This window comes from Geotrypetes seraphini, chromosome 5 (assembly GCF_902459505.1).
Source record: "Geotrypetes seraphini chromosome 5, aGeoSer1.1, whole genome shotgun sequence".
NCBI lineage: Eukaryota > Metazoa > Chordata > Amphibia > Gymnophiona > Dermophiidae > Geotrypetes > Geotrypetes seraphini.
The window spans coordinates 44,006,693-44,033,484 of record NC_047088.1 but is presented as its reverse complement, the minus strand read 5'-3'; the positions used below and the strand labels follow the sequence as shown (position 1 = coordinate 44,033,484).

Genomic DNA, 26,792 nt, shown 5'->3' with positions numbered 1-26,792 from the left:
TATTGTATCTTTTAATGCATTCATTTTTGTAAACCGCTTAGAAACCTCAAGGTTATTAGCGGTATATAAGAATTAAATGAAAATTAAATAATTAAAAAAAAGGTCTACAAACCTGCCTAAATCGGCACTCGGACGATCAAAAAGACAGGTCGTCCAAGAACAGACTGAACAGGGTTTTAGACGTATCTAAAACCAGCTTAGGTCTTTTCACTGCCTCTGTGAGCCCAGAGAGAAAAGGGGCATTTTTGGAGGAGTGGGTAGGGCGGGAGGTAGGTGGGATGTGGGCCAACCTACACTTAGTCGTCCGGCAGCCATAATCAAAGTTTGACAAGTTGCCTGGACGTAACTTATACATTTGGACTTGGATCAATTCAAAACAGGTAAAAGTTCCGGATCTGGCCACTGAGCTGATTGCAGCTGCCGCGATCAGCTCAGTGGTCCAGGCAACCCGTCCCCCCGCCCCCATAATGATCGCAGCAGTTGGGATGCCCAGTCCTTCCTGCCCAAAGCTGCCGCAAACCCCCCCCCCCTTTGCAATCTTTGCTGGCAGGAAAGATGCCCAATCTCTCCTACCGACACTCCCGAATCCCCCATTGCAATTTTTGTCGGCAGGAGAGATTGACACTTCCGAACCCCACCTGCAATCTTCCCACCCCCACCCCCTTAGGCCAAAAGGAGATTTAGGCCTTTTTTTTTCATTATGCCCATCCACATGTTTATTACAAGCACTTAATATGCCGCGATCATAAGAACATAAGAATTGCCATACTGGGACAGACCGAAAGTCTATCAAGCCCAGTATCCAGTATCCAACAGTGACCAACCCAGGTCCCAAGTACCCAGATAGATCCCAAGTAGCAAAATTAATTTTATGCTGCTTATCCTAGGAATAAACAGTGGATTTCAATAATGGGAGGGGGTACAAAGACGCATTTGAGTCATAGATAGGATAATTTATCTAATATTAATCCCAGGCTCAAATACCTAATTTTAACTAGACCTTATTTATAGGTCACAACCTCTCCTATCCTCTTTTTAGGCTTAGCCATATTTTCTTTAAAAAAAAAAAAATTCTTCACTACCCTCCTGATGTTGTTTTTCCCTTAAATGTATTTTTACTTTCCTTAAAGATTGTAGTTCACCCCTCTTCCCTTTTATATCGCTAATTACTTATGTACATACATTGTATGTTTAATTGTACAAATTGTTTTATTTTATCTCCCGATTTTAAATTGTAATACGCATAGAAATATTTGATATTGTGTGTACAACAAACTTCTAATAAACTTGAAACTTGGTATATTTATCTATTTTTGTGTAGTTGTTACTGAGGTGACATTGCATATTTTAAAGTCATCTGCCTTGACCTCTTAGAAAAAACCCCCGAATATAAATGATAATTAACATGTTCTCTGCGTACAGCGTGCTTTGTGTTTTTTTAAAATTTTATTGTTGGTAGATCATTTTGACTTGGTCATTTTAAAAGTAGCTAGCAAGCCAAAAAAGTGTGGGCATCCCTGACCTAAGGGATCTAGTGGGAGCAGTATATGTAATCAGGGGCTGATGGTGAACCCTGCAGCATCCATTCCTCCTTCTCATAGTTCTGCATCTTTCCTCCTCCCTATTTCACCAAAAGGCCAGCATCTCACCTCCTCTTATGTATTCCCCACCCTGTCTCCAGCATTTCCTCCCTCTACCCTTTCCCCTTCTAGGCCTCCTGCTATCAATGTCGGTACCTCCTCCCAAGTCGAGCCCAAAGCTATGAAAGTACTGCATGCTACAAGTGCAGACCTGTGCTCAAATGCTGCCATGTGTTGCCCCCTCCAACAGGAAGTCTTCTTCATAGAGAAGCAGTATTTGACCATGGGCGTGCACAGCACTCAGTATTTTATAGCTTTGGCCCCAGCTCAGAAGGAAATAAGGTAGTAGAAGCAGTGACATAAGGAAGGAAAGTTTGGGGTAAGACTGTCTCCCATGCTGGAGCCATGCCACCACCTCCCAAATACTGCTGCTCCAGGTGGATTCATTGTCTGTCTAGAAACTGCCCATCTTTGCTCTAAAATTTCATATTCTTGGTCTGCAAACAGGGAATTCATCTGTGAATAAAGAAAATTTGGCTTTAAAGATGAAGGTTGAAAATTTAGAGAATTTTTGCATTCATCTCAACTTACATATCTAAAACTTCCTCAGATCTCCCTAATATCTCCTGGAATGATTATTCAAGAAATATTTATCAGATGTATTGAATAAAATGCCCACAAAATCATTTCCACCAACATCTAAGATATATTATGTACTTCTAGGGAAGTCTAAGAAGATGATGGGAGGAGGAACGCCTCAACTGGGAAAGAGTTCTGAGAACAGTCTGAATGTAAGCCAATTGCTGAAGATTTTCATCAAAACAAATACTTCTTTGGCCACATTTTTAGCATGTTTCAGACTGTACGTAAGTGGATCCTGACTTTCTTTTGAAAACTTTATTTCTCACACAGAAGATAGTTATATGGGACTGAAGATTTGGATCTTCCCAAATGATATTAAGATCACCCATGAGAGACAGTTATGGCAGGAGACCATAACTCTAAGAATGTAATTTATGCTTAAATATTTTTGCAAATGTTTTATCAAGTCTCAAAGTATATGACTCATCTCTTATGAAATCTCATCTGAATGATTTTCTGAGAAATGTCTGTGGAAGCTTCTGGGTTATCACTGCATCCTGTAGCTTTCCTTCTGGTTTAAATGTGAGTTGCTGGAATAAGCTCTAGATGACTATGGTCTATCTTATCTTAGAAGCTGATTAATATCATTTGTTTCTGCTCACTGTTTGTGATCAGGTAATAATGCCTATCTTGTAATTCCCACTCTGAGTTCAAGCTCATTGGTGCATGGCAGTGGCGTACCTAGGGGGGGCGGGGGGGGGGGTGAGCTCATTAGGGGTGCTCGAGCCTTGGAGTCATGGCCCGGGAACTTCCCTGCTATGGCCCGACTCCAAGGCTTCCGTGAGTCCCCGAAGTGATCCTGCCTGAGCCCTCTCTCAAATTCCATTCACCCACGGCCACACCCCCCATCGCCGTCGGAGCTTGGTCAGCAACTTACGGTTTCCGGCTGGGTGGAAGCAAGAAAGGGAGCCCGAGCCGCGTGGGACACTGCAATTAAGGCAGGAACTGAGGATGAGTATCGCTGGGCTACTTGGCGGTGGTTTTATTGTTATTTTATTTCTGCCCGAATCAATTTTTTAAAAAGCCCAAAATCGGCCTCCCGAATCATCAACTGACCCTCCCCCCCTAAAGCAGGATCGGCAATTTCCTCTTGCTAGCCGGCTCCTGCTTTAGAGGGAGAGGGGGGAGGGTCAGTTGGGAATTGCTGCAATGTCCTGCTTCCCCTCTGGCCTCCTGACCCGTACCTAATTGCATTAGACAGTACTAGATGGGGGGTGTATTGTAGGCCTTAAGGGGTGGGGTGTAAGCCTTAAGAGGGAGGTGTAGGCCTTAAGGGGGGGGTGTAGGCCTTTGGGGGGTGTAGGCCTTTAGGGGGGGACATACCTTTGGGTGGGAGGTAAAGACCTTCGGAGGGGTGTAGGCTTTCAGGGGGGTGCAGGCCTTCAGGAGGTACAGACCTTCGGGGGGGTGCAGGCCTTCAGGGGGGTGCAGGCCTTCGGGGGGGTGCATGCCTTCGGGGTGGGTGCAGGCCTTCAGGGGGGACAGACCTTCGGGTGGGGGGTACAATCCTTCGGGGAGGGTGCAGGCCTTCAGGAGGTACAGACCTTCGGGGGGGGTGCAGGCCTCCAGGGGGGTGCAGGCCTTCGGGGGGAGGTGCAGGCATTCGGGGTGGGTGCAGGCCTTCAGGGGTGGGGTGTAGGCCTCCTTCGGGGAGGCAGGCCTTTGGGGGGGGTGTAGGCCTTTAGGGGGGGACAGACCTTTGGGTGGGAGGTAAAGACCTTCGGGGGGGTGTAGGCCTTCAGGAGGTACAGACCTTCGGGGGGGGTGCAGGCCTTCAGGGGGGTGCTGGCCTTCAGGAGGTACAGACCTTCGGGGGGGTGCAGGTCTTCAGGGGGGTACAGGCCGTCAGGAGGTACAGACCTTCAGGGGGGGTGCAGGCCTTCAGAGGGGTGCAGGCCTTCGGGGTGGGTGCAGGCCTTCGGGATGGGTGCAGGCCTTCAGGGGGGGACAGACCTTCGGGTGGGGGTACAATCCTTCGGGGAGGGTGCAGGCCTTCATGGGTGGGGTTTAGGCCTTCAGAGGGGGACTGGGGGGCAGGCAGCAATCTTGGTTTGCTCAGGGGGCCAGAGAGAGATAGGCAGGGGGCCAGGGACAGATACAGACAGAAAGACAGACAAACAGAAAGCGGCCAAGGAGAGAGAGAGAGACAGACAGACACATCTATTCTAGCACCCATTAATGTAATGGGCTTAAAGACTAGTACTATAATAACATAGTAAATGATGGCTTCTGGGCATGATGGACCATTGGTCTGACCCAGTTAGGCTATTCTTATGTTATGTTCTCATCTGTAGGGGCCTTTGTTTTCACTTCTTATTTTAATGTATTTTTTTCCTGGGAACTTATCAGTGTTTTTTTATAATGGGAACAAAAATGGAAGAGAATTAATGTGTGTGGAATGGGGGGGTAACTAATTTCTTCAGCTAAATAATTCAATCCACTTCAAACAGACATAGGAGAACTCACGCACCATTCACACACCCTCCAACCAAAAACGTCAAAAGAAAAAAACTGTTCGACAACCTCCTAGCCATTCGAGCTGCAACACTCGACCCCCAACTCTACTACCAATTGACATCGACCACAGACTGCAAAACCTTCAAAAAGAAATAAAAACCCTTCTATTCAAAAAACACATAAAACCGAACTAACACAATCAGAACTGTCCCAAGCATCACCTGCAACTACTCCATATGTACTTCTGATGTCATGACAATTCAGACATAATTTATGTTATGTTATGTTTGGAATAATGGTTACATATATGAGGTTCAATAAAAGAAAATTTTCACTGCCTGTTTCTATTCTGACCATTTATTCCATTTCATGGTTATTGCAAAAAAAAAAAAAAAAAAAAAATTTTACATGGGGGGGGGGGGTGTCAAAAAATGATGGGCCCCGGGTGCCACATACCCTAGGTACGCCACTGGTGCATGGGCCAAGGTTTTCTCATCAACTGCATGGCATCAAAGCAATATTAAAGATCTCAATCTGTATACTTTGGAGCAAAGGTCGGAGAGGGGAGATATGATAGAGACGTTTAAATATCTACATAATGTAAATGCGCATGAGTCGAGTCTCTTTCATTTGAAAGGAAGCTCTGGAATGAGAGGGCATAGGATGAAGTTAAAAGGTGATAGGTTCCAGAGTAATCTAAGAAAATACTTTTTTACAGAAAGGTTGGTAGATGCAAGGAACAGTCTTCCGAAAGAGGTGGTGGAGACAGAGACTTTGTCTGAGTTCAAGAAAGCCTGGGATAGGCACATGGGATCTCTTAGAGCAGGGGTGTCCAACCTGCGGCCTGAGGGCTGCATGCAGCCCTATGAAGTATTTTGTGTGGCCCCAGTCGAGGGCGATGCAGTGTTTTCCTCTGCTGCCTCTGGGTGTTTACCGTCTTGCCGGCTCCCTCCTCTGTCTTGCTGCAGCGTTTGCATGTTTATGCGGCCCCCAGAAAAAGATTTTTGGCCAATGCAGCCCAGGGATGCCAAAAGGTTAGACACCCCTGTCTTAGAGAGAGGAAGAGATAATGGTTAATGTGGATGGACAGACTGAATGGGCCATTTGGCCTTTATCTGCCATCATGTTTCTATGTTAAAGAAGCATTGTTAATTATGAATTTTTTAACTTTTAGAAAAATAGAGAAATTCAGAATTTTTTCTTCAAGAGTATTTGGGGGGTTGGTAGTTTTCTCTTGTTTGTACCTCAAGCTCAATAAATGATGGTGCCTAAATGTGGCAGTTAGAAACATAAATGCAACTATTCTATGCATTGTGAGCAAGAATAGTTGTTATGCTCCAAAATGCTCATGCCCTTCCTGTATCAACTCCTCCTTTACATTTGTGAATAACAAGCTAGGTGCATTCTATGGTCTTCAGTACAGTAGAGAATGACATGGGGGGAAAATTTGTCCCCATCCCTGTGAGCTCGGTCCCCATCTTTGCCCCGTCTCCACAAACCATCTGCACAAGCCTTGAATAGTTATGGTTTTATATTGAACTTATTTTTTAAAGTATAAAAAGAAACAATATTCTGTACAATTGTCATTTTATAAACACAAATAATACACAGCAAGGATCAACAAAACCCCTGTCTCCCTTCCCATTCACAAATATCCCCGCTACTGTCAAGAAAACTGAATTAGCCAAATTATTACAGAATGCTATACAGAAAAATCATTCTAACAGAATACTGCAGTCACACATCACAGGAATAGTGTTAGGGGAGTGCAACTGGGGCAACTGCCCCCTGGTCAGAGATAGCCATAAGCTAGATGGAAGTTAAAGAAGCCACACCTGGGCTTGGCGGTCCTCAGTTATGTCTAACACCAGCTCTAACAGAATATATATTTCAAATCTGATATATTCTAATCACAAAATAGAAAATAAAATTATTTTTTTCTACCTTTTGCCATCTCACCATTTTATTCTTCAAATCATGTTGGTATATGGCGTTGGTCTGTTTTCTTTTGTCTTCTCTTAACTCACTTGCCAGGATCTCTTGACCATTTGATATTTCTTCTTTCTCCATGCTCACCATCCATCTTCTATCTCTGTGTATGTATTGTTCCCCATGTTCAGCATCTCCTTTCTCTATGTCTTCTATATGTCCCTTTCTAGTATTTCCCCTGTGCCCATCTCCCTGCCTTCATCATTTCACCATTCTATAATCCCCTCTCCCTATGTATAGTATCACTCCTCTATATCTCTATGCCCCACCTGTCTAGCATCTTCCTTCTGCATTCATATTCTCCAACCATGTCTAGCCATCTATCTCTGTGCCCATATACCATCCCCATGCAGCATTCCCCTTTTTGATCCTGTTCCTATGCTCCCATCAATGCTCACCATCTCCCCTCTTTTTGTATATCTCCCTGTGTCCAGATTCTCCCTTCTCTTACCCCCATATACCAATGTGTCTCTCATTCCTCCTTCCCTTCGCTATGTTCAATATTTTACTCACTCTTCCTTCATCCCCTTGGTTCAACTTTCCTCTTTCCCTTTCTCTCTTCCTTCCCGCAGGTCCTGCACCTCTTTCCTTTCCCTCTAGCTCCCTTCCCATGGGTCCAACACCTCTATCCCCTACCTTGAGCACCCAGGTGTGGGTCTAGAACCTCTCCCTTCCCTTCCCTCCAGCTCCACCCCACCCACAATCATCTGTTTCCCTTCTCTCCCCAATCCTCAGACCAGATCCAGCAACTGTCTCTCTTCCCTTCAGCTCCAGCCAGTCCAGCAGCCCAAGAAACCCCCTCCCCCCTTTGCAGGTGCAGCAGCAGCCCCCCTTTGTGAGTCCAGCAGCTTCCCTCCCTCCTAACACGGGTCCAATAGCCCCCTCCCTCATTCCCATTCACAGCTACTGGCCAAAAAGACCCAAGCAAAACTGTTACTCTCCTTTGTTGGCCCCTTTGCACTTCCTGGGGCAGGCCTACCAGCCTTTTCAAAGCTTCCTGGACGAAGGGGCAACATCGCAAACAGGGCTGCTTTGGAACCTTCTTTTCACCGAGTCCTTCCTTCCGTTGTAACTTCCAGTTAAATGGTCAATATTCTCAATGGAGAAGGGTAAATACTGGAGTTCTAATTACCAAGTGAAACACTCCACAATCACACAACCCCAAGGAAACCAACAATTCAATACTCCAAACACCTAGGGGATATATTCACTTGTTCTCTAATTAAAAGGGATTAACTTTCAATATAGTGTTATGCTATCATAATGTATTCAGCTCAAAGGATACCACGAGGAAAGGAGGAAAGAGCCTCAGACTCCCAGCCTGCCACTGCTCATTAGCTTTCAAGCAGGCTGTATTCAAGAGCTACCTCATTGGCTCAAAAACCTCCTCCTCCCTATGTTTCTTTGTTAATTTTATAACTCCCTATCAATTTTATAATTTCATAATCAAATAATTAATTTTATAATTTTTAATTTAGTAATAAATTATTTTATAATTCTTAAATACGTTTTTATATTTTAAAAAAAACTTCCTCAAAGCTAAACACCACATTCTAGGCTTACTTTCTTAAGCTGGAGGGGGGCCTAACAGAGGTACTCGGGAGTGACCCTAAAATCACTTCCCGCTAGTGTGTTAGAACTGCGATTGGATGAGTACTAGCATAAAATATGCACAGAAGCCTTAAGCTATAACACTTATCTCGATCCCTTGCAGTTCGAGGGTCCCAACATGTGTGTTACGGTACACAAGTGTAATAGGGCAAGTACTTTCCATGATCAAAGAACACTGGAAGATTCTGCAGCTCTACCAGAGGTTCCAAGGGAAACAGCTATGAATTGCGTTTAGTAGAAATCGCAATTTTAAAGAAATCTTGTGTACAGCGGACACAGAACAAAGGAGTTTGCCTAAAGAAGTGGGTGGGTACAGGAAATGTGGCACCTGTCTGACTTGTAATTCCACTAGGGAATGGGAAAAGCATTTTGAACATCCTCAAGCTGAAGAAAAGATTTTTCTAGAACATCAAACAACATGCAGCACTGCATTTGTTGTTTACATAATGTGGTGCCCTTGCCCAAAGTTATATGTAGGACAAACAACTCAGCGGTTCGAACACGATTTGGAGGGCACAGGAGTAGTATTAACTGTGAGCGATTGAAAGATCCATTAGTGCAGCCCTGTAAACAGGAAAATCGTTGCTTCTCCATTTTGAAATGAAGTGCTATAGATCGCATTCCTGAAACTGTAGGAGATAGAGCAAGGAAGCTGTTACAGCGTAAGCAGGAATGGATCTTCCGTCTTGGTACAGAAGAACCCCGGGGTCTAAATTCTAGGATAGATTGGCACCTTTTCCTGTGATTAAATCCTTTTTGAATTCCATATTTTTGAACAACAGTATCAGTGAAACAAAAAATAGTATTGTATTTAAACCACTGTCTGGTATCTGTGAACAGTATAGGCGGGGCATGTTTAACAACTGAAGATGCAGCAAGTTCTGGGAGGCTTCAATCGGTGCCAACTCCTGAAATTGTTGACCATATCCATGACCTGATTTTGGCAGATCAACAAATGTCGGCTAAAACAGTTGCTGAGACACTACAGATATCCAGGGAACAAGTTAGGTGTATAATCCACGAACAGCTGGGTATGCAGAAGCTATCAGCCAAGTGGGTGCCCAAATGTTTTAATGTTGACAAGGAACGACATTGAATTGACACTTCCAAGTTGATTTTGTAGCATTTTCAGTGAGCTGGTGCCAACTTTTTGGAATGAATAGCTACTGTTGATGAAACATGGTTACACCACTATGATCCTGAGACAAAACAACAGTCCATGCAATGGCAGCACTCAGGTTCTTCAAGGCCAAGGAAATTTACATGGCAGAAGGAAAGGTCATGGCCACAGTGTTGTGGGATCAGGATGGTGTTGTAATGACTATCTTTCAAGGGACCAAACAGTTAATGCAGAATACTACTGTAACTTGCTGTGCTGATTAAAGGAGGCATTGAAAGAAAAAAAGAGAGAGAAGCTACAGACATGTCCTCTTTTTAGAGGATGGTCCGGGTGTCTGGATGGATTTTGGAAAACCCGGCAGTTTGCCCAGGTTTCGGAAGGCCCCATCTCTACCAGAGCATGAGGGCCTATGAGCATGCATGGATGAAATGCAATGACATCACACGCGTGAGCACATGTGCGTGATGTCATCACATCCACACAAGCTTGGAGGCCTTCTAGATGCGTCCCCGAGCTCAGGGAAGAAGAGATGAAGTTTGTGTGGAGGCGAGGGCAGTGGTAGAATGTGGTAGGGGTGAGGGCGTGGTGGGGCACGGTCATGTGTCCTTGTTTATACTTTCACAAATATGGTAACTCTAAACAGGAGCGGAGCACATATACTGCCTAAGCTGGCCCCACAGGCTTCACTCTGCCACACCCTTCCCTCACTGATGTTACTTCCTATTTCCAGTCCCCTTTGTCCATTTGTTTGTTAATTACTTCGAAGAAGTGTAATAAGTTTGTTAGGCACGATCTTCCCTTGCAGAAGCCATGTTGGCTTGTTTTCATCAGTTTATTCCTTTCTAGATGCTCATCGATGCTGTATTTTATCAGTACTTCCGCCATCTTTCCGGGAACCGAAGTCAGACTTACCAGTCTGTAGTTCCCCGGGTCACCTCTCGATCCTTTTTTAAAGATGGACGTAACATTAGCTATCTTCCAATCCTCCGGGATCACGTCTGTTTTCAGGGATAGGTTACAAACCTTCTGTAGTAGTTCCGCCATTTCCTCCTTTAGTTCTTTCAGTACCCTTGGGTGGATTCCGTCCGGGCCCGGAGATTTGTCAGTTTTTAATCCATCTGCTTGCGTACGTCTTCAAGGTTTACCTCCATGGATGTTAATTTTTCTGCTTGATCTCCTTTGAAGATTTTATCAGGTTCCGGCATGTTGGATGTGTCCTCTTTTGTAAATACTGATGAAAAGAACATGTTTATTCTATCCGCCACTTCTTTTTCCACCTTCACCACTCCTTTCCTATCTCCTTCATCCAACAGTCCCACTTCCTCCCTTGCTGGTTGCTTCCCTTTAACATATCTGAAGAACGGTTTGAAATTTCGTGCTTCCCTGGCTAGCCTCTCTTCATATTCTCTTTTTGCTCTTCTAACCATGCGGTGACATTCCTTTTGATGCTTCCTGTACTCTTTCCAGTTCTCCCTGGTTTTGTCCTTTTTCCATTTCTGAAATGAATGTTTCTTGCCTCCTATCGCTTTCTTCACCTCTTTGGTTATCCACGCTGGGTCTTATGTTCGGTTCTTTTTGCATCCTTTTCTAAATCTGGGAATATATAGATTTTGTGCTTCGCTCAATGTGTCCTTGAATAAAGACATTAAAATACTTTTTCCTTTTATTGTACCGTACTGAACTGATAAAAAAGTTTATTGCTTACCATTAATTCTGAAAATTGCTGCTTATAAACTTTCTCCCAACAAATTTGCTGCTTCCATGCTTCCCAGTGTGCACTGAGAAAAACGCTGCTTCCCAGCATCCATAGAGAGAAAGGCTTCTTCCCAGCATGCATGCCCAGAAATTGCTGCTTGCCTGCCTGCCCCAAAATCACTGTAGAAAAGTTATTTGCGGTTTCAATAATAAAAACGGAAGGCTTTTTCTAAAAACCATGAACAACATTTAAAAAGTTATTCGCAGTTTTTCCATATTTGCGCCTATGGTCCACCCGCATCCACCGTGAATACGGAGGGAGAAGTATAAGCTGGTTTTTCACCTGCTCTCAAATAAAACATATGGCTATTCCAGTGGTCTCAAACTCAACCCCTTTGCAGGGCCACATTTTGGATTTGTAGGTACTTGGAGGGCCTCAGAAAAAAATAGTTAATGTCTTATTAAAGAAATGACAATTTTGCATGAGGTAAAACTCTTTATAGTTTATAAATCTTTCCTTTTGGCTAAGTCTTAATAATAATATTGTAATTTATAGCTAAAGAGACATATGATCAAGAAACTGTTTTATTTTACTTTTGTGATTATGATAAACATACTGAGGGCCTCAAAATAGTACCTGGCGGGCCGCATGTGGCCCCCGGGCTGCAAGTTTGAGACCACTGGGCTATTCCCTATTAACCACGACCTCCTCCTCTACTGTACCATGCATAAACATTTACTAACAAATCCTGGTTTAAAATTACACAAGGACTTTCAACTACTAACTCTAATGCCAGCATGGAATTAAATATCTGAAAAAACAGAGCCTCAGATCTAGAATATCTCAGCAATGTCCTTGAGTTCCCTGTTGTCATCCTACAGTCAGTGCTAAATATATCTGTGTGCAGTTGTTGAGAAGGATACATTTTAACATTACAAGTCTGGAAGATTTTTCCTTTTGGTAGAGACTCCCTTTCTTTTGTTTTCAACCTTGAAATTCTTTTGGAAATGTTTAGTAATTATAACAAAGCAACTATTCTAAGTAAGGTGGGTTCCAAGAGGCCGGTAGGTGCAGCAGAAAAAGGCTCTTTGACCCCCCTCCTGCTCCACACCTCTGTGGCTTTTCAAACACACTAACATGTTTCCGTACTGCTGAATTCCTTCTGGACCAGTGGTGACCTGGCATTTTGGGAGGGTCTTTCTAACCCCTTCCCCCTTCTCCATATATCAAGATCTGCCCTTCCCACCCCCTCAAATATATATAGAATATAGGAGTTTTCTTTTGCTTCCTTATCCAACAACTTTCCCTCTCTTTTCTGTCCCACCCCCTCTGCCCCTGATCCCCAAATATCTGTATCTCTCTCAACCCACCCCTGCCCTCAGACTGGCAACTTTCTCTCTAAACTACCTTCCTCCCTGGTGCACCTCAGAGGTGTCACTGGCAGCCTCAGCGACTTGTATTTACTTATAATCTTCACTCTGCAGTATCTCACCACTGAGGAAGCAGGAAGTGAAGCCAGTGAGAGTAGGATGTGGTAGAGGCAAGTCTGCTAGTCTGGCATATACCGCTTATAGTGTTTATAATGCAGCACGGTCGTAGTGACATTCACAGCTTTACGACTTCAAACAGCCGCGTTTAGAGGGTGCGTGTATCTTTATGTATTGTACGGTTTTTTCTAATACACCCATCAAAGACTCATAAGACTCCGGAGGCAGGCCGGTTAGGCCGAAACATTTGCATGTCGGGTCATTGAGTCATTGGATGAATTTATGAGACTTTGGATGAATAAATGCATTTGAATTTATCAGATGAGTTGAAGGACACTTTCTTTGGTGCGCACCATTCTGACTGGGACAATTCCACTCTGGTTTTATGGTCTACTCGGCCATATGCTGCGGTCAGGTCCAGTTGTATGAGAAGCATTTTTTTTTCCTGTGCTAAGGTGTTGTCTGGCTGTGTCAATAAGGGGGCCTACTCATGCATTTTGCATCCACTTTTTCTGGGGGCAATATTTTGCTGCATATCAGTGTGAACACACATAAATATCCAATCTACATGAACTGCTACCCCAAATCTGTTTTGGGAGCACCTCTGCTCAGACTGGCTAGAGGTATAAGGATGTGAAAGCTCACATTTATATTTAGCCAGGTAAAGGAATGCAATTTTTTAACAGGCCAGTTTACCCAGGTAAATGGCATTGAAAATCTACCTCATGATGGCTCACAAAAACCAACAGAGAAGGAGAAGTGGGGAGGGAACCGTACACATCAACCTGAGATGGAATTGAGTTTATTAATATATTGAATACAACACATGTACAAATAATCAGTCCATAGTGCATATCCTTTCAGATCTTTTCAGACCCGAAATGGTCCATGTTTCGACTTCAATACTGAAGCCTGCATCAGATGGTGCTGAAACACGTGGAGGGGCATAATCAAAAGAAACGTCTAAGTCCGTTTTGGGCCTAAGTCACCCAAAGTTGGACATGGGAAAAGGTCCATTTTTGAAAAATACGTCCAACATATTTTTTTCCGATAATCATCTAACTGTACGTCCAGCCATCTGATCATCCAGACCGCTAAGTCATCCATCTTTATACCCCATTTTTGTCCAAAAATTCATTCAAGTCACAAACGCTTAGAAAAAGACCTTTTGGGTGTGGGAGGGGCCAGAAAAGTGATGGACTGGACACCCAGACATGGTACCAGAGTAGTGGGGTGCATTACAGGGCACTGCTGTGAACTTCACAAAAAGAGTCCCACATAAACATCTCACTACAGCTCCCTTATAGGTCATGGTGAGCCCCCTAAAACACCCCCAGATTCTACTAGACTCACCTATCTACCACCCCAATACCACCTTATGGCTGCAGGAGCCACTTATATGACAGTACAAAGGGTTAGGGTTTTTTTTGAAGGGTGATTAGAGTGGCTTATGGGCCTGGGTCCTCCTCTCCATGGTTCACTAACCCACCCCCAAGACCACTTAAGCCACCTCTGTGCAGCTCTACTAGACTTTCCTATGCCAGGCTGCCAAGTGCTGATGTTCTGGAGGCAGATATGTAAAGTTGTTATTATGATTTTTATGTGGGGGGCAGTGATGACTGGGTCAGTGTGTGGGGGTCTGTACTTTGTGTCTGCAGTGCTTATCTGGTCACTTTGGATACCTTTGTGGACTCAGACCCGGTTTTAGATGGCCTAAGTCACAACCTCCAAGTTCCGTCTTGGCAGTGTTGTAAAACTTTCAGTTATACATGTAGTACAACTAAGTCTAGGACGGCCCACGTTCCACCCAATCCCGCCCTCCACACTCCTCCTGACACACCCCTTTTAGCTCTGGTCGTTCAGCAGCACTGTGAAGGCCTAGGTCATTTTTAAATACTTCTAAAATCTGTTTCGATTATCGCCACTGGACAACTTGTCTTTTAGATCGTCCAAGTGCCAATTTAGGCCGGTTTTTAGACATTTTTCTGTTTCGATTATAAGCCCCTTAGCATCTAAGGAAAAAGTACTGTATATCACAATTTTAATATGCTAAGGAAAATGTATCGCTCGAAGAGCCAATATTCAGATGTGAGATATCTGGTTAAAAGTAACTGGGTAAGTTATGAGTATATCTTCAACTGAACATTGAAAGAATATTAAATTTATTTAAAGTTGACTATCTTATCCAGTTAGCTTAGAACAGGTATTTTTTGACCAGTGGTAACTAGTAATCTTTAACCAGATGTTATCTGGTTAAAGTTAAATCACATCCTTGGAACACATCGAGCTCCTACCAAAGATAGCCAGCTAAATTTGGTACTACCAATGACATAAATAGAAACAGAGATATTCAGTTTACAGTCAACAATGCAACTTGCAATGTCCATGCACTAAGCTGTATGCTAAGCTCACACAGATCTCAAAGAAAAAGCATGTGCCAAAGTTAACATCATCGCTGTCGTATTCCATAAAGTGCCAACCAAACTTCCCAAGTAACATGCAAACACATCAAAGTTCAATACTAAATAAAGTCTCACAAAGTACCCAGAAAATAGAATTCAAAAAGAAATTATTTTCAAACATAAGTGAAATCTTGTCTACGTCACAGTGATCAAACCAATGATAATGGTGCAGTGGGAATCTGGGTGTAGACCAGGGGTGTCAAAGTCCCTCCTCAAGGGCCACAATCCAGTCGGGTTTTCAGGATTTCCCCAATGAATATGCATGAGATCTATTAAAAGCAGTGCATGCAAATAGATCTCATGCATATTCATTGGGGAAATCCTGAAAACCCGACTGGATTGTGGCCCTTGAGGAGGGACTTTGACACCCCTAGTGTAGACCAACAAGGTGCCTCATTTTGACCTCTGCTTCAGGCACTGTCCATGCTCACAGACTCCAACACATCATGCGGAAATGTCAGCCAAGAACCTTTAGATAAGTTTTCACTTATGTTTGCAAATAATTCTTTTTGAATTATTGAATATTTGGCAGCTTCTTTGGGATTTTAATCTGAGCTAAATTTTTAAAAAGTGTATACAGTACAAGATTCTGAACACTAAAAGCAATTTACCATTCATAAGATGATTATACAGTGTGTAAGAGTCAACGTTATTCCTTAGTGTGCAATAAAAAAAATATTTTGAATTTACAAGCAGACTAAATGGCAACATTTTGTATGATATTCTCACAATGCAAATGATAAAGATCATATGAAAGGAATGTTTACAGACCAAACAGCAGTACACAATAGCAGCTGACGTAAAAGAGCATTAAATCTTCTTGAAAATACCAAAACAGACAGCAAAACTCAACAAGACATGTTCAACCACAAATATGCATTAAGCAGAGCTGACACATTCCCATCAAATGGCATGCCGGTTCTCTTGTAATAGCACAAAAAGAATGCCACTCCACTGTGAAATTATTGAGTCCACATGGAGTCTGGATTTATAAGGGTTTGTTCATAGCAACCAAAAATGACTTCTGAGTCACAACACAAAAAGACAAAGAGCACAAGAAGAACCACACTTCACAGAGGGCCAAGACAATAGAGATGGCCAAAAGGATTAAGTAGGAATGATGCAGGATCCATATAATACACTGAGGCCATGTTTTGGAAAGTGCCTATGTCAGGGGTCCTAACCTAAACAGTATAAAAGACAATGATAACATCAATACAAATAATTAACACATAAGCTATAAACATAAGAATAGCCTTACTGGGTCAGACCAATGGTCCATCATGCCCAGTAGCCCGCTCTCACGGTGGCCAATCCAGGTCACTAGTACCTGGCCAAAACCCAAAGAGTAGCAATATTCCATGCTACCAATACATGCTTCCCCCCTGTCTTTGTCAATAACAGAATATGGACTTTTCCTCCAGGAACTTGTCCAAACCTTTGTTAAAACTAGCTACATTATCTGCTCTTACCAAAACCTCTGGCAAGTGTTCCAGAGCCTAATTATTCTCTGAGTGAAAAAAAAATTCCTCCTATTGGTTTTAAAAAGTATTTCCCTGTAACTTCATCAGGTGTCCCCTAGTCTTTGTAATTTTTGACAGAGTGAAACTTGTACCCGTTCTACTCCACTCAGGATTTTGTAGATTTCAATCATATCTCCCTCTTTTTCAAGCTGAAGAGCCCTAAACATTTTAGTCTTTCCTCATACGAGAGGAGTTCCATCCCCTTTATCATCTTGGTTGCTCTTCTTTGAACCTTTTCTAGTGCCACTATATCTTTCTTGAGATAAGGAGAACAGAACTGAATGCAATACTCCAGATGAGGTTTATATTTGAATTATGATTTTCCCCTATAAAGGGGCAAAAATAGTATCTCAGTTTATATTTGGATGGGTTTATATTTGAGTATATAAGGTAAATAGCAACTCCTTGGGACATACACTTACAGTAAACTTTATTCCAAAGTTGATATTGCCTGTATTTATCATGCAAGCCAAGGATTCTAAAAAGAATAAAACAAACCACTGGCAATATAATCTTGTTTCTCATAAAACACCCAATGCTGCCAAAAATACCATCAGCAAAGGATGAAATCATCTGCATCAGAGGTTTCTCTTCTTTAATCTTCCAAATAAAATCTTGCCAGCATATATACTCAAAGGCATTCAACAGTATGAAGTGTTTGAGACCATGCAGTGAAAATACAAAGCTACATTCTGCTGAATGCTGTGGAGTTTATACTGATACCAAAATTCATGAAGTTAAAAGAAAAAATGTAAATAATTTCACTATGTGACAAAATTTGTTTTGTTCCTGGGTAATAAGTGTTCTTTCTTAATTGCCTATGCCACAAAACTTTACTTTTGTGACCAGGACATTGATATTTTGAATTTTACCTTTTCTGCAGCTGAGTAAACTTAGTGGCCCTTTTACTAAGGTACTGTAGGGTATTGCCACATGGCAATTTGGCAGGAACCCACTGACCACTCAAGCAACTATTACTTCTGCATGGTGGACCCTTCCAAACACTGAACTGGCACGCATGTATCTGCAATCACATCCATACATTCCTTCATCCATCGCCCTGGTGCCACATTGCCCTGAGTTTCCTATACCCACTCCCCGAGAGAGAGAGCAGCTGTCTTCAGAAGAGAGCAGCAAGTCAGAGAGTGAGGGAGATTTTGTAGGTCCAGTTTACAATATTGTTGGTGCACCTGATGAGAGAACCCCATTCTATCCAAGCCAAAAAGACCTCAGCGACTTGATCAGAGATCTTGGTTTCACCAAGTCCAGTGCTGAACTTTTGATGTCTAGGCTCAAGCAGTGGAACTTGTTGGATGAAAGTGTGCAAGTCACAGATCAGAGGAAGTGTCACCAAGTTGTTTCTACCTTCTTCACCTATCAAGATGAGCTCTGCTTCCGCCACAATGTGACCAGTCAGTTTGAGGCAATTGGAATTGCCTGTAACCCGAAAAAGTGGTGTTTCTTCATTGACAGCTCTTCCAGGAACATAAAAGATGTGCTGTTCCATAAAGGGAACAAGTACCAGTCTCTTCTACTGGCTCATTCAGTATACCTCAAAGAGGATTACAACAGCATCATGACCTTACTATGCACCTTGAAGTATGAGTATTTCTGGGAGGTTATCAGAGACCTCAAAATGGTGGCATTCCTAATGGGTCTCCAAGGCACTTTTACCAAGTTTCCCTGCTATTTCTGCCTTTGGGACAGCAGGGATACAAAGGTGCACTATCAAAGGTGGGACTGGCCACAGCAGACTAAGTTCTCTGTGGGGAGAAACAATGTCAAATGGGAACCATTGATGGACCCACGGAAGGTGTTGATGCCAAATCAAATTGGGCCTAATGAAACAATTTGTCAGAGCTCTAGATAAGGAGTTGGCAGCCTTCAAGTATTTCCTTGAAGACATCTTCCCTAATCCATCTGAGGCAAAATTCAAAGCTGGTGTCTTCATCAGACCACAGATAAAAAAGATCCTAGAGTGCAAATAATTTCCCAAGAAGGTAACTAGGAAGGAGAAAGTGGCTTGGAACAGCTTTGTCACAGTGGTTCGAGGCTTCCTGGACAATAACAAAGCCAAAAACTATGTGGAATTGGTTGAGAATCTGCTGAAGAATTAGAATAAATGGGCTGTAGAATGTCTCTCAAAGTCCATGTCCTTGATGCTCATCTTGAGACATTCAAGGAGAACATGGGAGCATACTCAAAGAAGCAATGTGAGTGATTCCTCCAGGATATACTGGACTTCGAACACTGATACCAAACACAATAATAATGAGAACATGATGGGAGACTACATCTGTGGACTAATTTGTGAAAGTGACTTATGATATAATCACAAATCTTGAAAAACTACTCACTTCTAAATCTTCTGTGGTCATCTTTGTATAACTTCAATATAAATACATGTTAATTGTGATTCATATTTACTCTTTATGACTTCATAAAGGCATGTTACATTGGTGAAACAAGCCAAATGCTAAAGACCAGAATCAACCTACATAGATATCATATTAAGAATTGCAATATCAACCAGGATATCACCTTTGCCAGACAACACTTTAGAAAAACTGATCACTGCACCAATGATTTTATGGTGAGAATACTAAAAGGCAACTTTAAAAAAATCCAAGAACATAAAACCTTTGAAATCAAAATGATAAGGTATTTTGACACCTACCAGACAAGGCTTTCTTTCCCACAGAGGAGAGAGACACATCTGATAAAAGGGATAGAAGACCTCTCATACGCTGAGAGATTGGAGAAACCGGGTCTCTTTTCCCTGGAGAAGAGGAGACTTAGAGGGGATATGATAGAGACTTTTAAGATCATGAAGGGCATAGAGAGAGTAGAGAGGGACAGATTCTTCAAACTTTCGAAAAATAAAAGAACAAGAGGGCATTCGGAAAAGTTGAAAGGGGACAGATTCAAAACGAATGCTAGGAAGTTCTTCTTTACCCAACGAGTGGTGGACACCTGGAATATACTTCCAGAGGGCGTAATAGGGCAGAGTACAGTACTGGGTTTAAGAAAGGATTGGACAATTTCCTGCTGGAAAAGGGGATAGAAGGGTATAAATAGAGGATTACTGCACAGGTCCTGGACCTGTTGGGCCGCTGCGTGAGCGGACTGCTGGCACGATGGACCTCAGGTCTGACTCAGCAGAGGCATTGCTTATGTTCTTATGTTATGTTCTTACTAGAAATACATTTAAAATTGCTCTACCACCTTTCTATCTCCTGCCTCTCCCCTCCCCCTTTTTATCCCTGAAATGCTTTCATGTTTTCCTTATATATACTGATATTCAGTGGCGTACCATGGGGGGGTGAGGGGTGGCGGTATGCCCCAGCTGAACACTCCAAGGGGGTGCACAGCCGGCCGGATCTGGAACCTCCTGCGCTGCTTCAAACGGCACTTCAGCGCGGCTGCCGTACTTAGAGAAGAGTCAGCAGCCGCGCTGAAGTGAAGAAGGTCCCGCGATGACTGGGAAGAGGTAAGTGACGTCGGGGGGGGAGGGGGATGGGGAACGGCAGCCGCAGTCATCGCAGGATCTTGCCGCAACTAACTGCGTCTGCCGGCCCAGGCCCCTCCGAAGTCACTTACCTCTTCCATCCGAGGAGAAGCAGTCATCGCGGGACCTTTGGGATGGAGAAAGAAAGGAGGTCAGAGTGGTATGGAATCACGTTGAAGGGTGACAAAGAGGGGTCAGGGTGATATGGAATAACGCTGAAGGGTGACAAAGGGGGGTCAAGATGGTATGGAATCACGCTGAAGGGTGACAAAGGGGGGACAGGGTGATATGGAATCACGCTGAAGGATGGCAAAGGGGGGTCAGGGTGGTATGGAATCACGCTGAAGGATGGCAAAGGGGGGTCAGGATGGTATGGAATCACGCTGAAGGGTGACAAAGGGGAGTCAGGGTGATATGGAATCACGCTGAAGGATGGCAAAGGGGGGGTCAGGGTGGTATGAAATCACGCTGAAGGGTGACAAAGGGGGGGTCAGGGTGGTATGGAATCATGCTGAAGGGTGACAAAGGGGGGTCAGGGTGATATGGAATCACGCTGAAGGGTGACAAAGGGGGGTCAGGATGGTATGGAATCATGCTGAAGGGTGACAAAGGGGGGTCAGGGTGGTATGGAATCATGACGAAGAGTGACAAAGGGGGGTCAGGGTGGTATGGAATCATGGTGAAGGGTGACAAAGGGGGGTCAGGGTGGTATGGATGCGTGGTGGAGGGAGAGAAAGGGGCAGATGCTGATGGAATTGCAGGGAAAGAGACATAAGGGGGAAAGATACTGCATGGAATTGGGTTGTAGGGAGCGAAAGGGGGCAGATGCTGATGGAAGTGGGAGGAAAGAGAGAGAAGGGGCAGATGATGGAAGTGGGGAGAAGGGGCAGATGATGGAAGTGGGGAGAGAGAAGAGGGCAGATGATGGAAGGAGGGGGAAAGAGAGAGAAGGGGCAGATGATGGAAGTGGGGGGAAAGAGAGAGAAGGGGCAAATGATGGAAGTGGGGAGAGAAAAGAGGGCAGATGATGGAAGGAGGGGATAAATAAAAGGAGGGCACATGATGAGGGAAAAGGATTGAGTTAGGGAAATACTGGAAGGGGTGAGGGAAAGAGGTGGCGAGCTGTAGGTAGATAGTAAAAAAGGAAATTGATGAGAGGGTAGTAAGAACGTAATTTAGATGGATGCAGAAAATAAATTGAAAAGGAAAACGAGGGAAGAAAGGGATTGCAGAAGAGAGGTGTGGGAGAGGGAAGGAGAGGAGAGAGATGCCAGACCAACGGGGGTGAAAGGAGAGATGGAAGGGGGAGGCATACAGTTTCTGGAAGGGGCATCGAAGGAGAGAAGATACCATATAGGGGCAGAGAGATGGCAGACAGTGGATGGAAGGAAGAGAGTAACAAGAAAAGGAAAGCAGAAACCAGAGAAGACATAGGTAGAACAAAAATTTTCTATTTATTTATTGCTTTAGGAGACATGTGTCACTGTTTCTGTGGTTTTGCATTGTATGCAGAGTCCAGCTTCTTGCTGGTTCAATTTAACCTTTGTCTATGTATTTCTATTTTATCCCCCCTTTTACAAAACTGTGGAGCGTTTTTTAGCACCAGCCATGGTGGTAGCATCTCTGATGCCCAGAATTCTACGAGCATCAGAGCTGTTACCACCGTGGCTAAAATCCACACTACAGTTTTGTAAAAGGGATAGGGGTTAGTTTGTGATTACCTATTCCATACTAGGCAAAGGTGTTTTCTGTGTTCTGTTTGTTCGAAAGACATGGTTTTCTGTTAGGATTGACAGTGTAGGATTGATCTGTACTAGTCTGGCTTGTTTAGTTTTACAATGGGTGTATTGATGTTGTACTTCTCACTGCATATGTAAGATGCTGCCTTTTCCTAGGTACTCATGTGTGACATGTGGATTGTTACTAAAAATCATGTTTTTCGTACAGATGGGGGGATGCCAAAAAATGATGGGCCCCGGGTGTCACATATGCTAGGTACGCCACTGCTGATATTTGTCAACATTTGCTTTTTTCTGATCTGAAGAAGAAAGGTTACCTTCAAAAGTTCATCATAAAATGCATTGAATTAGTCCAATAAAAAATGTATCATCTTATTTCCTTTGTTTTTTGCTTTATTTCTTTACATTACCTTGGTTAGCATAGCAAATCCTGCGCGAGATCTATATCTTCCTGCACTATTAGACTCAGAGTGAGCCTACTTCTTTATGCCTGACATTCACTTTATCTTTTAGGAGGCGTACCTGTTACTTCCTGGGGGCACACACTCACTTGCCCTCCTTCTCCATAGGAGAACAAGGTTTACAAAGATAGTTCGCTTAGCCTCATTTACATATGTAAATACATTTACCTGACCTCCTATTCAGGCACCTGCAATGTTCATCTAGGGCAGACTAAGGGGGAGGGGTTCCTTTTGATTATTCACCTCCTCACCTGGGATGAACTCATACTTTACTACATGGAATAGGGGGAGAAGTGCATAGATGGATCTATGGTTAGAGAACAGAATGCAGAGGGTTAACATAAAAGGGAAATTCTCGGACTGGGTGAAAGTGACTAGTGGAGTGCCCCAGGGCTCGGTTCTTGGGCCTATTTTGTTCAATATTTTTATAAACGATCTTGAGGAGGAAACAACAAGTAATATAATAAAGTTCGCCGATGATACAAAATTATGTCGGGCAGTTGGCTCTCAAAGGGACTGCGAGGAGCTTCAGAAGGATCTGAGACAGCTGGAAACATGGGCGACAAAGTGGCAGATGAATTTTAACATTAATAAATGCAAGGTGATGCATCTAGGAAAAAAGAATAAAGAACACGAGTATAGAATGTTTGGGGTAACATTAGCAAAATGCGAACACGAAAGGGATTTGGGGGTACTGATTGACAGAACCCTGAAGCCATCGGCACAATGTGCGGCGGCAGCGAAGAGAGCAAACAGGATGTTGGGCATAATTAGGAACGGGATCACGAGTAGATCGGAAGAAGTCATAATGCCGCTTTACAGAGCAATGGTCAGACCACACTTGGAGTACTGTGTACAACACTGGTCTCCTTATCTTAAGAAGGACATAACTCTGTTGGAGAAGGTGCAAAGGCGAGCCACGAAACTAGTCAAAGGAATGAAAAATTTGAGCTATGAAGACAGCCTCAAGAAACTGGGACTGTTCACACTCGAGAGGAGAAGACTGAGAGGCGATTTGATAGAGACTTTTAAAATATTAAAAGGATTTGATGAAATGGACCAAGAAGCAGCATTACTAAGATTTTCAGATGTGACACGGACAAGAGGTCATAGCCTGAAACTGGGTGGCAGCAGGTTCAGGACGAATGCCAGGAAGTTCTGTTTCTCACAACGAGTGGTGGACGCTTGGAATTCTCTTCCTGAGGGTGTTGTGGCGGAGACTACTCTTCGGGGTTTCAAGCACAAGTTGGATATACACCTTCTTGCAAATCATATTGAGGGATACGGTAATTTCAAGTTTTCATCATAGAGAACCTAAATGGGCCGCCGCGTGAGCGGATCGCCGGACTTGATGGACCTCGGTCTGATCCGGTGAAGGCATTTCTTATGTTCTTATGTACCTCTTTTCCATGTCATCCTCCACTCCTAGCTGATAACTAAAAGGAAACACTAAACACACAACAACATCCCCCCCCCAAAAAAAAAAAACAGTGTTGGCTTCTAAACTACTCCCAGCACTACTACATTACTCCTGAACAGACCGTCTTTTGACTACTTCTGTCCATAGATCCAGTCCTGCCAAGATTAATTTGCTGCTTGCATAACTGTGGATCAGCAAGGACCTCTTCATTTACTCCAGGCAGGCTTCCCTTCTTCATCTGGCTGTGAGCTCAGGCTATTTCATTCATGTCACCTCCTCCTTCTCGTCAAGTAAACCTGCTTTTATCTAGGGGCTGAGAAAATTCAGGAGCAGCTCTTCCCAGGGACCCACCCCTGATTGCTTTAGGAATCTTCTCTTGGGATCTCTCTCTAAGGCAATGGAATGGTCCTAGTTCCTTCTTCCCCCACGAGATTCTAGCCCGGGTTTTCCCCTTGTTTCCCAGTACTCCAAAGGGGACTGTATTTTCTCCTGGCCAAACCTTGCCTTCCCAGGTCCTCCTCCTTATCTCAACATTACAGAGTTACCCCTTGAGGCTTCAATGGCATTTAATACCCATATACTGCCCCCCCCCCCATCCCAGACACCAAGCTCCTTCCTGTGGCTGCTGCATTACATGACAGGTTCCTTGTGTTTAGTGTTTACTTTTGGTTCTATATTAATACCTTTCAAATATTTAAACATCTGTATCATATCACCCCAAACCATCCTCTTTCTAGTGCATTCATACTCCGATCTACCAGTCTCTTCTCGTACATCTTTTGGTGCAAACTTCCTACCATTTTTGTCGCCATCCTCTGGACAGCTTCAAGTCTTATATCCTTAGCCAGATACGACCTCCAAAACTGAACACAATACTCCAAGTGGGGCTTCATCAATGACTTGTACAGGGGCATCAACACCTCCTTTCTTCTATAGGGCCTAGCATCCTTCTGGCTACAGCCACCGCCTTGTCACACTGTTTCATCACTTTCAAATCCTTAAATGTTATACACGGATGAGGAGAGGGACCTCGGGGTGATATCAGCCTCTCACCTTCCATCACATACAGCTCCCTTGGATTTCTACTCTCTGAATGCATCACTCAGCACTTCTTTGCATTGAAGTTTAGTTGCCAAACAGACCATTCTTCCAACTTTTGCAGATCCTCTTTCATGTTTTCCACTCCTTTCAGGGTGTCCACTCTGTTACAAATCTTGATATCATCTGCAAAAATGCAAACCTTACTTTCCTTCGTAAGAAATTTGTGGTATAGAAGTTAGGATATGCTTATTCATCACTGACTGGCAATTGTGTGGGCTGCAATTCTGAGGACCTTTTCCTTTTTCTTTTTTTCTCCTTTATAAATTTACTCTTTCATTGTATTTGTATACTCTCCTTTATTGTGAGTTCATAGTGGGGTATCTAATTATTGTTTTGTCCTATTCTAAGTATGCATCAAGCTAAACCTTTGGTCCTTTTATTTCTTATTTTTTGGCAGTAATTCCTTGGTATCAAAAACCTAGTTGTGCTGCAAATTCTTGCTTGTACCATATTATTGTAAAGCTATAAATATAAAAGAAAAGAAAATTCATAGAAACTCACACAGAGAACAGTATGCATGCACTTCTTACCTGTACACAAGTTATAAAATTATTTACTATTGTATTATGTATTATGGACGTGGTGCAAAAAATACAAATACAAATGGTTACACAAAGTAACTTCTTAACTTTATAAAGGGCTCATGTAAATCAAGTCCAGTAGGAGGCATTATTAAGTAGTAGTGTCATTATTAAGTTGTAGTGTCAGTATCCCCTCTGTGAAGTTGATTAGAAAAAGTTTGTCTATCAGAGTTAGCAGGATAGGAGGATGTCATCATTACTCTTGATTCCATCATTGGCTTTCCAGGAAAATAACACTCAACTGAAGCATTTATGCTCTGCAGAAATTCAGGCTCCTTTTAGTAAGCTGTAATAGCGGTTTTAGCGTGCGCGCGCTAGACGCTAACACCAGCATTGAACTGGCATTAGTTCTAGCTGCGTAGCGTGGGTTTAGCGCGCACTAAAATTCTTCGCACGCTAAAAATGCTATTGCAGCTTAGTAAACGGAGCCCTCAGTATCCAGGCAGTGGATTCACCACTGTTCCCTGTAAACCAAACGGGTTTCTCAATCTCCGCCAATTAAAACCACTGTTCAAAAATGCACTATTTCAAGTAAATAAAATTTATTTGTTTATTTGGATTTCTATCCCGTTCTCCTGGGAGCTCAGAATGGGTTACAATTGACATTCACAGTTAAATACAGGACAAAATTTACAGGCATTTGTAGAGAGACAGGTGAGAAGAGGGGAACAAGGGGAGCATGGGAAGGGAGGAGGGTTGAGAGAGAGGGAGCAGGAGATTAAGGAAGGGGAGCAAGGAGGGGAGCTGTCTGTTAGGACAGTTCAGTTGAAGAGATGTGTCTTCAGCCTTTTCCAGAAGGTCATCAGTGAGTCTTGGGATCTTATCTAGGCAGGCAATTGGTTCCAAAGTCAGGGGATGAAGTGGCTATAGGAGCGTTTATGAGCTGTTTCCATTTGGAGGGATCCTCCTGCAGGGATGTATAGTTGTTTCTTGGCCTCAGAGCGGAGTGGGCGGGTGGGAGTATATTGAGGGAGTTTGGATGTGATATAGGCAGGGGCGATGAGGTGGAATCTCTTGTAGGCTATAATAAGGCCTTGAACGCACAGCGTGTGTTAACTGGTTGACAGTGTTCTGCATGGAGGGCTTGGGAGGTGGGGTCATGGTAATCCAGGTCATGTAGGAGGTGGATTGCTGAGTTCTGGACTCGCTGGAGGCGTTTGAGCTCCTTGGCGGTGAGTCCATTGAAGATGTAGTTGCAATAGTCCATCCTGGAGAGCACATAGGCATAGAGGAGTTGGGCTAGGTCAGATTTAGTGATATATGGTTTGATCCTTTTTAGCTGACACAGATAGTAGAAGGAGATAGAGACGACTTGGGAGATAAGGGCTGAGAGGGACAGGTGGCTATCCAGTACCACCCCAAGACTGCGCACTTGGTCTTTGGCTGATAAGAGTGTGGAATCCCAGGATAGTATT

At 43.5% G+C, this 26,792-nt stretch overlaps 1 protein-coding gene and 1 long non-coding RNA gene across 3 annotated transcripts in view; one reads left to right on the top strand and one right to left on the bottom strand.

The window, feature by feature from the left end:
• Positions 1-26,792, bottom strand: part of GPC3 (glypican 3) — a 472,642-nt gene that overhangs the window by 109,191 nt on the left and 336,659 nt on the right. The gene's annotated exons all lie outside the window — the stretch shown is intronic.
• The window catches only part of LOC117360854, a 95,476-nt gene that overhangs the window by 51,099 nt on the left and 17,585 nt on the right, over positions 1-26,792 (top strand). The window contains exon 4 of the long non-coding RNA XR_004539537.1: positions 2,304-2,371. This is a non-coding gene — a long non-coding RNA (uncharacterized LOC117360854). The remainder of the gene's footprint in view (positions 1-2,303; positions 2,372-26,792) is intronic.